This window comes from Hypanus sabinus, chromosome 29, assembly GCF_030144855.1.
Source record: "Hypanus sabinus isolate sHypSab1 chromosome 29, sHypSab1.hap1, whole genome shotgun sequence".
Classification (NCBI taxonomy): Eukaryota; Metazoa; Chordata; class Chondrichthyes; order Myliobatiformes; family Dasyatidae; genus Hypanus; species Hypanus sabinus.
In genome coordinates, this window is record NC_082734.1 from 34464662 (window position 1) to 34475597 (window position 10936).

Sequence of the window (10936 nt, forward strand, 5' to 3'; positions counted from 1 at the left end):
GAACTAATGGAAATGGCTGGCATAGTAAACTCGAACGACCCAAGAACTGATAGAGACGGGTTTGACAGAGTGAGGCAGAGGGTATGGCAGGCCCTCAGGAAGCTTTACCCACCCAAAGTGGACCCCAAAGCCTTAAAGGGGGATCCACTGGGAGACACTGAAAACCCAGCAGCCTACGTAGAAAACCAGTTGAAAAGGTGGAGACTGGAGACTGAGCAAGAGGTGGAAAATAGCTTATTTATCACCACACTGTTCCAACATAGCATTTTGGATGCAATGCCTCCGCAAGTTAAATCCAAACTGGAGGAAATGGTTGGGCTGACGTCAATGACCCCACAAGAATTCAGAGACCACGTAGTCCATGCAGTTGAGAAATACCGGAAAGACGAACGAAGGTTGGCTGAGCAGCAGGAAGAGGTGCAAAGAAAGTTAATACAAATGCAGCTCGAAGAACTCAAAAAGAAGGAAAAAGAGAAAAGCAAAAAGATGCTGCCAACAACCACCGGTCCGAGTACAGCCATTGAACTGGACAAAGCACTGCTATATGGGGGAACCGATCATACTGAAAGACAAGGGCTGGAAAATCCCATGCCAATAATTGTCTTTGAGGGAGCATTCCCACAAATGCCCTATCAGGAACAGACTAAATTCAAACAGCCCAGGCAGGACTGGAAGTTCCAAGGAGGGGAACAGAGGAGCTATGGGCAGAGGGGGCCAGTGAGGAAACAGGGGGAAAGAGAGGTTGAGAAATTGTGCTGGGAATGTAATCAGCCAGGTCACATGAAAAGAGATTGTCCGTTTACACTATGGCCTGTCACACACCAGCAGGAACCGATAAGAAGGGAACTAAAATTTAGCCAAGGACCAGCCCCCACAGGCCCAAGTGGACCTGTGAACCCCTATACGAGGTATTAGGGGTGCCCCGAGAACTTTAGTGGGAAGGGACATTACTCAATGATAACAAGGGAGGCAGATGAGGAACCCATTGTTCAGGTTATGTTAGAAGGACAACTGACACCAATGATGATAGATACTGGAGCCACGTACACTTGCGTACAGCCACAGTATACGCTTCACCTTCCCATGTCAGGAAAGTTTATTAAGACGGTAGGGTTCTCGGGGAAAACACAGTTGACACAGTGCACAGTGCAGTTGAGAATAGGAAATAAAGAAATTGTTTTGCCGGTGCTAGTATTAATTTGTTAGGCAGAGATGCCTTATTGAAATTGGAATTAAAATTAGAATACACCAGAATGGGCTGAGTGTGGAAAGAGCAGGGGCTCAATTGATAGTGCAAGAAGACAAGAAGGCTAATGTCTTTTGGATAGGAGACATCACAGATCAGATTCAGGAAACCTGCGAGAAATGGGAAAAGGGCGTGCAGGCTATATTACCCAGGGCTGTAATGCCCAAATCTGAGCCACATTGTACAGTGATTTTTGACGAGACTCAGAACAGGGAGTTAGAGGAGAAATGGCACCTGGAGGCATGTACCCAACAGCACCTGGAAGGGGAGGCTGTGATAATTGGAAAGCAAGGGGCAGCTTTACAAGTTAAGTGGAACACCTTTTTAGAAAAATGGTACAGGATACCGGAGGCTGCGCCCCACGTAACGTTGTTGGTAAACAAGGGATATCAGTCTAAAGACTTAGGACCCTTAGTTAAGAGTGCCGAAACCGTAACAGTGTGGAGGAAAATCACGCCAGAGGTGTGGATATCAGAAGACAACAATTGCATTAAAATAATGGTAAGTGTAGATATGGTAGGGACAGTGAGAGAGATCAAAATAACTCCCCAACCACACCTACCCTTGCTGGGAAAGGAAAGAGGCCAGCAGAAAGATAGAAGGTTAGATGAGTCGCCGTCTATTCTGTGGTCACAGCATGACACGGACGTAGGGAAAATAAAAACAGCTAGTCCGGTGGAAATAAGGCTGAAAAGGGGAGCAATTCTACCCCGGAGACCACAATACCCTCTAAGACCAGAAGCGGAAGAGGGAATAGCATTGACAGTGCAGGGGTTGCTTGAAATAGGAGTGCTTAAAAGAACAAACAGTCCTGCAATACCCCGTTGCTGCCGGTCTTAAAAGCAGATAAATCTAAGTGGACATTGGCGCATGATTTGCGAGCGGTAAATGATGTGGTAGAGGACTGGCCAGCGGTAGTCCCCAACCCACACACGCTTTTGACTAATGTTCCACCAGAAGCAAGTTACTTTTCAGTGATTGATTTGTGTTCGGCTTTCTTCAGCATTCCTCTAGCTGACCAGTGTCAGTGTCTGTTTGCATTTACTGACAGAGGTGCTCAGTACACCTATACCAGAATGCCGCAAGGGTTTAAACATTCACCACATGCTTTTAACCAGGTGTTGAAGGCAGACCTAGAGGGCATACCTTTGGAAAGTACATTGTGACAGTATGTGGATGACCTGTTGATTTGCTCCCACAGTAAGGAACAGTGTGAGCAGGACACTATAACTCTGTTAGAGAAGCTGGCGCACGGAGGACATAAAGCATCCAAAAAGAAACTGCAATTTTGCACGCAACAAGTGGTATACTTAGGCAGGGTAATATCCAAGGGAGTGAAGGCGATAGCACCAGATCAGATTGAGGCAATAACTAAGGCCCCCAAACCCCAGACTGTAGGGCAGATGATGACGTTTTTGGGAATGGCAGGGTACAGCTCAGATTGGATAGGAGAATATGCTGAGATTGTGGCACCTTTGAAAAAGATAATGTAAGAAGCAGGCCATACAAATTTGAAAAACGGCTTACAGTGGAGAGGCGGAGACAGCTTTCAATACTATTAAGCGGGAATTGCAGTCAGCACCAGCATTACCTTTGCCTGACTACGAGAAAGTTTTTTATTTATATGTATCCAACCGACAGGAGGATCATGTTACAGCGGTTCTAACGCAGGAGACAGGCACAGGAAAAGCAAAGCAGCCGATAGCATACTACAGTACGATACTAGATGAGGTGGCTCAGGGGTACCCACCCTGTTATCAGGGATTGGCGGCACTGTACTATGCATATGAAAAGGCATCATCTGTAACCCTGGGCTATCCCATGACTCTGTACACACACCACAAAGTAGCAGAATTGCTGGAAAGAGGGAAATTTGTGTTGACGCCAGCCAGGATAGCAGCGCATCAGATGCTACTGACATTTCCAGATAATACTATACAGAGATGCACTACCAGTAATATAGCCAATTTTGTCCCTTTGGGCTATGAAGGAGAACCCCATGATTGTGTAGGGAAGATGATGGCATTTGCCAAATTAAGAGCAGATTTACGGTCAGAACCACTAGAGGATGCAGATAAAAAGGTTCTGTTCGTAGATGGCTCTTGTTATAGGGATTATGATGGAAATCATGCAGGGTTCTCAGTAGTGCAGCAGGATCAGTCGAGCTATAAGAATATTAGGATGGAGTCCTGTCCCCAACCGTGTTCCACCCAACTAGCGGAAATCAAAGCCCTGACAGCTGCGTGTGAAATGATGGAAGGTGAGAAAGTAAACATCTATACTGATTCGGCATATGCTCATGGAGTGTGCCATTTGTTCGGGGCAGTGTGGAAGCAGAGAGGTTTTAAAAAAAAGTAGCGGAGATCCCATACAACATTGTCAGCAAATTCTAGACTTAATAAAAGCCATAACGAAACCTAAAGCATTGGCTATAGTAAAATGCCAGGCACATAAAAAGGGAAATGATGTAATGATGTAAGGGAAATCAAGCTGCGGACGAGGCAGCCAGAAAAGTGTCATTGCCCCCCAGGTAAGCCTAACTCCAGAACCTGAGGTAGAGGACCTAATTGAAATACAAGGTGAGGCAACTTTGGCAGAACAGACAATGTGGAGACAAAGAGGGGCCAAGCAGAACCCGGAAGGCTTGTGGAGCACGGAAGACGGTTTGTTGGTAGCGCCCACCCCTCTCCTGACGATTCTGATTTCAGAAGCACATGGGATGGACCATTGTGCAAGGGGGTAAGTGATAAAGAAAATAAAGAAGGATGGTTTTTGGTCACCTTATTTACAGGCTTCAGTGGACTTTGTCTTGTCACAGTGCGAGGTATGTGCACAGAATAATGTTCGGAAGGGAATTACAACCCCAATAGGTCACATTCCTGTACCTGAAGGACCATTTAAACATCTAGTGATCAATTATGTAGACATGATAAAGACAGTGAGAGGGAAAAGATACATGCTGGTAGTAATTGATCGATCTAGCAGATGGGTGGAGGCGGTACCTTCAAAAGATCAAGGGACAAAGACAGTGGTAAAATTTCTGACAAATGAAGTGATCCCAAGGTTTTGAATACCTACAGAAGTTAGCTCAGACAATGGTTCAGCTTTTATCCAGAAAGTGGTCAAACTGGTACTACAGGTGCTGAGGATAAAGCAAAGATTTGGATGTGTATACCACCCTCAGTCGCAGGGCATGGTAGAAAGAATTAATGGAACCCTGAAAGCCAAACTAAACAAAATTTGTGCAGACACTATATTTAATTGGGTCAATGCTTTACCGTTAGCATTGATGAGTTACCGCATGCAAACTAATTGAATGACATGCCTAGCACCGCATGAGATTGCTGCAGGCTGGGAAGCTATCATACTTGTGATAGGGGTAAGCAAAAATGTTGAATGGATAAACTATATATACTATAATCAGCAGAGATTCATCAACTACACCGATGATGCACTGGAGGCCTTAGGGCAGGGGTCAGCAACCTTTACCACTGAAAGAGCCACTTGGACCCGTTTCCCACAGAAAAGAAAACACTGGGAGCCGCAAAACCCGTTTGACATTTAAAATGAAATAACACTGCATATAACGTTTTGTTTTGCCTTTATGCTATGTATAAACAAACTATAATGTGTTGCATTTATGAAATTGATGAACTCCTGCAGAGAAAACGAAATTACATTTCTGCATGCAACAAAAACATTTTGAACTCCGAAAAAAAGACGTTGGGTTGAAGGTTACTTTTAAGTAAAATACTCAACGTCTATTTGAGTCCTTCTTGTATTTATGAAAAACGCCAAACTTAAATTTGCCGCCAGCAGCAAACCAAAAATAACGTCAGCCAGCTGTCAACCTGAAAAATAAAAGGACTATTTCACTGAACAATGAAAACATATGAATATACGTAAAATAATAGGCAATTAAAATATTTATCATACTTGTTCAGGTTGACTCACACCTGACAATACAGTCGTATTCAGTAGGGATGGATCGATGCTTAGGGGAGTGCCCGGGAAGGATAATGTGTTTTTTTCCTCTCTGAACTCACAGAAGCGTTTCCCAAACGATGTTTGCATTGCGATGATTGCAGAATGTAAATACTCCGAATTTATCATGTCGTGACCTTGTTTGAACTCTCTCAAATTGGGGAAGTGAGACAAAGTGCCTTTCTGTAAATCTCTGGCAAGCAACGTCAACTTGCGCTCGAATGCCAAAACATCCTCCAACATGTGCAGGGCTGTACGTCCTTAACCCTGAAGAGCTGTGTTCAGCGTGTTCAGGTGTGCTGTCATGTCTACCATGAAGTGTAGCTTTTCCAGCCACTCTGGCTGTTCCAGCTCAGGAAAGGTGAGCCCTTTGCTGCCCAGGAAAGTTTTCACTTCTTCCAGACACGCGACAAAGCGTTTCAGCACCTCCCCTCTGGACAGCCAGCGATAAAAACACGTTGTAGCGGTGTGCTACACGCAGTCAGTAAACTGCAGTCAAAGATAGCTTTATTCGAACTAAACAGCCTTGCTTTTAAGCCTCCCTCAACCCACCCCCCATGGGCGCGGATGCTCCAAAAGACACGTACTCACAAATCCCCGTAGGCTATCTCCCTTAGCCTGAACACTGGCTAATTGTGAGCCGGTTCAGATGTGTCAGGAAATGGGTCGCCACAACGTCTTATTTAGATTGTACAAAATCACCATAATCAAATTTAGATTTACATTTCAAAAACTAACAAACTAACATAAAATACATTTTAATTAAATACTGACCATGTAGCGGTGTGCTACACGCAGCACTAAAATTATGACACGGAGTCGGTAACTGCAGTCGAAGGAAAAAACTTTATTCGAAATCTTCAGCCTCACTTTTAAGCCTCCCTCAACCTGCCCCCCATGGCGCAGAGGCTCCAAAGGTCTGTGCTCGCAAACCCCCGTAGGCTATCTAATTGTGAGTCGGTTCGGATGTGCCAGGAAAAGGGTCGCCACAACCAATTATTTCCCAAAGCAACAGGGAGCCGCAGCACAGACGTAAAAGAGCCACATGTGGCTCCGGAGTCGCGGGTTGCCGACCCCCGCCTTAGGGCAACAGCTGGATGCAACTAGCAGTATGGCGTGGCAAAACAGACAGGTACTGGATTGGCTTTTGGCAGAAAAAGGGGGTGTGTGTGTAATGTTTGGAGAACAATGCTGGACTTTCATACTGAACAATACTAGTCCAGAAGAATCATTTACTAAAGCAATGAATAAATTAAAGAATCTGCGGACGGAGGTCAAACAGAATGCGGAGTTCGGACATCTGTGGTTAGAAAGTAGACTCGGAGGATGGGGAGCATGGCTGACTAAAATGGCAATAACTGTCAGTATTGTATTGTTGAGCTGTGCGCTTGTGCTGTGCTGTTTTCTTCCTTGTCTCAAATCTCTTGCAGTGCGTGCTGCAACCAAACAATTTCCGATGCTCGTGGCAATTACTGAAGCAAGCTCAGTGGAGAAAGAAACACCGAAAATGTATCATTACAGCCTACAACACCTGCAGGATGAACAAGAGCAAAACGACAGTGTGGGAGTAGATTGTAAGGGCTTATGAGTCTTTTTCCCTGTCTCAGGTACAGAGGGACAGGTTTTTGGCTCAGCGGCCCAGGGTAGCAGGGAGAGAATACTTTGATGGTCTTGGCGCAGAAAATAATGGTTTACCCGAGATTTGGGAATAAATGCTTGAGTTTATTGAGGCTTTTGTGCGCGGACTCTTAGTCTTCTTTCTCTGTGTAAGACCTTCTGGGTCTCAAAGGGGGGATATATTGGAGTATAAAAATATTATGGAGTATAAAACTTGTATCATTTGCTGTGTAACTAGTCAGTTTGCTATGCATGTACTCATTTTAGGAGACTGAAGTCTTAAAACTGTAGAAGACAATGGTATGTTAATGAGAGGTAGCTAAGAGATGTAGATTAGAACATGATTAAGCCAATTGATAGGAACAATAGGGACATGATGTACGTGTAGAACGTGTAATACACAACTATAGATCGATTACATATGCTAATACAACTGGACAAATACTATAAAAAATGCTATGTACAAGGATCGGTGGGCAATCAGCGACTAGCTCAATGACTGTCTCAGCTTTGATTTGCAAATTAAAGTTTAACCCTTCTTGAAGAATCTTCTGCATCTCCTGGTCATTTGTGAGGCACGAAAAACCACGACATTGTAAGAAACTTGGTCATGTTATGGCTAATTGTTTCCTCCTGAGGAAGAAGGAGGAAAAGGAGGTAGCTCCAAATGCCTGTATTCAATGCTTTGAAACACCTGTGAACCCATGGGGTTCCGGATATTCTGATGAAGCTCTGTCAACGTCAAGAGGGGCCGGATGGACCCAAACGCAGGACGCAGGCACTGAAGTACTAGGGGGAGGACAGAATGGGGATGCCATGGCACTTAAGGGTAGCTGGGGTTCAGGCAAATAGAGTTCCGGCAGGTGGAGCGGAGTGGCTCCCGAAGTTCCGGTAGGCGGAGCGGAGCGGCTCCTGAAGTCGAAGTCTGGTAGGCAGGCTCCTGGGGTTCAGGCAGGCAGACTGACAGACAGGTCTAGGTGGCAATAGGCTAGTGGAGAGCCCTCCCTGGGCTTGTATCCTGGGTAGGGGCGCCTCCCAGGTGGAAATGCCGGAGGCCTGGGTATGACGTGGACCCCTAGGTGGGTGCGGACACTACCCCAGAGTTCGGGCAGAAGAGAAGGAGGGGGCAGAACCCCCGCTGGGCCACGGCAGGTCAGCCAAATGTACCCAATGGAGGCAAGGGATAGGTACAGGCAGAACCACTGCCAGGCCACGGCGGGTCGGCCAGATGTGCCCGACAGGGGCAAGGGGTAGGAACGGGCATAGGTCCAGGTTGACCAACACAACAGCCATGACAATGGGAAATTCAGAAATGGCTGGCAGACAGCGCGACCGCGCGAGAAACAAAACCGAGCGGAGAAGCGGGACCAGCGTATGGGAAGAAAGGTGGGAGAGTGGACCAACCTGGCAGTACTGGTACGGGTAGAGAAGCATGATGAGGAGTTGATCTGAGCCCGGGCAGGATAACAGAATGCAGAGAAGAATTCAGAGCCGGTGGAGAAACAGGAAACAGTACAAAACGACCGCCGTCTGGTCCCAGTCCCAAGGCCCCTTATAAACACCTGCAGCTCAATGAGTTACAGGTGTGTCTCCTTGAACCAGGAGGGTCCTAACTAGATCACGGGTGACGGGAGGGACAACTGCAGGACCCGGAGTCCGGAGCCCTCGGATCGGATCAAAACCCGGAACACAGTTCCAGATCGGACCCTGAAAGTCAAAGGCTGAGACGTCTGACCTGGTTATGAAAGAATTCATTCCTTTTGCATCAGAGGGATTTGTTTTAGTAAATGAAGGGTCACCCCTGTGCCAGTGAAAATTCTTCGAGATACTGGGGCTTCTCAGTCACTCTTGTTAGACAATGTTCTAGAGTTTAGTGATGAGATTGCCACTGGTGAGGTAAACCTTATTAAAGGCATCGGGTCAAAATTGTTCCTGTGCCTCTGCACAAGGTAATTTTGAAGTCAGAGTTAGTTTCAGGACTGGTTAAGATAGGACTATGCCCCAGTTTACTGGTGAAAGGTGTTTCTTTGTTGTTAGGGAATGGCCTAGCAGGTGGCAAGGTTGCCTCTGCAGTGCAGTTGACGATTAAGCCGAGCACTGATGACCCAAAGATGGATGCTAATGTTTATCCATCCTGCGCAGTAACTCGAGCTATGGCTAAGAAGCTTGCCAATACAGATGGTCTTGTGCAAAATGGTTCCGCTACCCATGATAGTCTAAACCAGGACTCAGGTTTTGATGACCTGTCAGTGACTTTCCTTCCTTTATTGTTGGACCAGGATCCTTGTATTAGGTCTGACTATAAAGATTTGTCTCTGTCCAGGAAGGAGTTTATAGCTGAACAGACCAGAGACCCTGAGTTTGCTACATTGAGAGATAGAGCTCTCCCAAGCGATGAGATTGAGCAAGTGCCAGGAGGGTATTATTTCAAGGATGGAATGTTAATGAGGAAGTGGAGACCACCTGATATCCCTGCAAGTGAGGAGTGGGCTATTGTTCACCAGGTTGTAGTTCCTAAAGTCTACAGGAATAAGGTTTTAACCTTGGCCATCTGGGTGTGAAGAAAACTGTGAATAAGGTTTTGAAACAATTCTTCTGGCCTGGTTTGAGGAAAGATGTTGCGACATTTTGCCAAACTTGTCAGGTTGTGGGTAAACCTAATCAGGTCACCCCAGTGGCTCCACTGCAGCCTATTCCTGCATTTGGTGAACCTTTTTCTAAAGTTATTGTGGACTGTGTTGGCCCATTGCCGAAGACTAAAGCTGGCCATCAGTATTTACTAACCATCATGTGTACAGCATCTAGATTTCCTGAAGCAATACCTCTCAGGAATATCAAAGCTCCAACTGTGTCGAAGGCTGTCATAAAGATTTCACCCTATTTGGTTTGCATAAAAAAATTCAGTCCGATCAAAGAAGTAATTTTATGTCAGGATTATTTCAGCAGGTAGTTTATGAACTGGGAGCCAAACAGATTACGCTGTCTGCATGCCATCCAGAATCCCAAGAGGCTTTAGAAAGATTCCATTCTAACCTCAAGACCATGATTAGGACATTCTGTATTGAAAATGAGAAAGATTGGGATGAGGGAGTTCACGGATAGAGGTAGAGAAATTTCTGCATTTGTAACGCCTTCTGGGTCATATGAATACAATGTTCTGCCATTTGGAATGAAAAATGCTCCAGGAAAGTTCCGGAGAATGATTAGTTCTGTAATTCAAGGGTTAGAATACATTGATGCTTTGGTCACAGGGTATGACACATGGGAAGCCCATATCTCCGCAGTGGAAAAGCTGTTGAACAGGCTCTCAAAGGCTTACCTTACAGTTAACTTAGCTAAGAGTGAATTTGGCCGTGCTACTGCGACATATCTTGATTATGTTGTAGGTCAAGGCAGGTTGGTTCCTGTTCAGGCAAAAATTCAGGCAATTCCTGAGGTTCCCATTCCAACCAGTAAAAAACTCTTAGACGATTCCTGAGAACGGTTGGCTATTCTCGCAAGTTCTGTAAGAACTTTGCTGATGTTGCTCTCCCATTGTCTAATCTCCTGAAGAAGGGTGAAAAATTTGTTTGGACAGAGCCTTGCCAGGAGGCATTTGTTACATTGAAGGCCATCTTATATCATCAACCTGTGCTCAGGTCACCTGACTTTACAAAGTTGTTTTCCACTGTTGTGTTTGCCAGCGATGAAGCTGCAGGATCAGTGTTACTGCAAAGGGATGATTATGATGATGCTGACCATCCTGTGGCTTACCTTTCAAAGAAATTCAATGAGCATCAAAGAAATTATTCCACCATCGAGAGGGAATTATTATCACTTATTTTGGCTTTGCAGCATTTTGATGTGCATGTTTGCACAGCTCAGAAACCATTTGTTGTGTATACAGATCATAATCCATTGGTGTTTTAGATAACTCACATTAAAGGCAAGGATAATATCTTTGCTGGTTGTCTTTCCAGATGTTAAGTTTGTGTTGTACTTTTAATAGTGGAGTGGAGTTTATACTTTGTATATGCTTCTGCAATATGCTATATTAGTCTGTAGAATGCTATATGGTAATCATAAATGTACTGCTTCACATGTTGTAGT